Here is a 1,524-nt window from a genome sequence, read left to right as displayed (position 1 = left end):
TGGCTGTGTAAAAGAGGCACAAGGGGATTGTAAATCCACCCCTAACACATACAAATTCACCCAGGCACTTTCACCAGCAGCACAAATTGAAACATAGACTAGTAACATATTTATGTACATATGATAAATCCAAGTGCTTCGGACATACTACACTATACTATAGATAACACCTCATATATTCATGTAAATGTAAATTGATATTTGTATAGCGCACTACTCACCCGCAAGGGTCTCAAGGCGCTTGTACGAATACCGCTGTGGAACCCATCCTGGCTTTCCCTGTGAGGTGTCCCCTCCTGGGCACCCCCAAGGTGGAGGCCAGCCATCCTTAGCGTTGTGGGGGCCGTTGTGGAGATTAAGCAAGCTATTGCCCAGAGTTGCAGAGTGGGACTCCATGATTGGAATAGGCACCGAGGCGAGAATTATCTGGTCCTTGGAATTTTGAGCCCAAGACCCGCCGAGGCAGGGAATTGAACCCTAGTCCCGGGCTAGACCTCTGCATCAGGGTCTGCCGCTCTAACCATTTAGCCACACTTCTCCATTCATGCTGTAGCAGTTCCTTATAGTTCTGCACTTTCACATTCTCCATACACTAGTAACATGTTCATTCATTCCTTTATGAACTACACATTCATTCTGACAAACTTTTACAGCCTAACATAGAAATTTAGGGGCATATTACCAACGTTAGGCGATATTTATCGCTAACGATGCTTAGCAACGATTTTTTTAACGCTAAGCATCGCCGGAAATTATCGCAGAGATAACTTGCTATTAGCAAGGTTTATCTCAGAAGTGATAAAAATCCTCACGCTTACTGCCAATTGAGAGATTATCGCTGGAAAACCAACGATAAACTCTCAAAGTTTGGCGTTAGCTTGATGATAGGGGCTCACAAACTTAGCCATGATATCCACCTTCCATAGGATATCATGGCTAAGTCAGGAAAATACCAGCGGCCTCATTTATGAAAAGTGACGCATCGCTGCGTGAAAACAGCAATGCGTCACTTTTCACTGCGCACTCCTTACGACATTCCTGATGCGTCATATTTAATGTATGACGCATCATGTCGCAAGGAGTTACAGATACGTCAGTATTTCTGACGTATCTGTAAGCGCAAAAGTGACGCATTGCTGGAGTGTGTCACAAAAGTGACGCAACTCCAGCAGTGCGTCCTTTCACATGGGGAAAGCCCCATGTGAAAGGGCTTGCATCAGTCTTACGCCGCTGTGAGGCAGGCGCAAGATTTTGACGCAACAGCGTCCTAAAAGTGACGCAGTGAAATCTCATAGATTTCACTGCGTCACTATTACGAGGCTTTTTGCGGGGGAACGCCCCCTCTGCATACATTATACCTGACGCAGGTATAATGTGGAGCAGGGGTTAAAAAAGTGTCACTTTTTAAATATGGCGCAACGAGGCGCATTTTTTACACCGCTGGTGCGTCACAAAAAGTGACGCACCGGCGGCACAAAACTGACGCAAGGCCTTCATAAATAAGGCCCCAGGTGTAAAAAAAGC

The sequence above is a fragment of the Lissotriton vulgaris genome, unplaced genomic scaffold (assembly GCF_964263255.1).
Source record: "Lissotriton vulgaris unplaced genomic scaffold, aLisVul1.2 SCAFFOLD_1261, whole genome shotgun sequence".
Taxonomy (NCBI): domain Eukaryota; kingdom Metazoa; phylum Chordata; class Amphibia; order Caudata; family Salamandridae; genus Lissotriton; species Lissotriton vulgaris.
The sequence above is the reverse complement of the archived record's forward strand: the minus strand, read 5'-3'. Positions refer to the sequence as shown.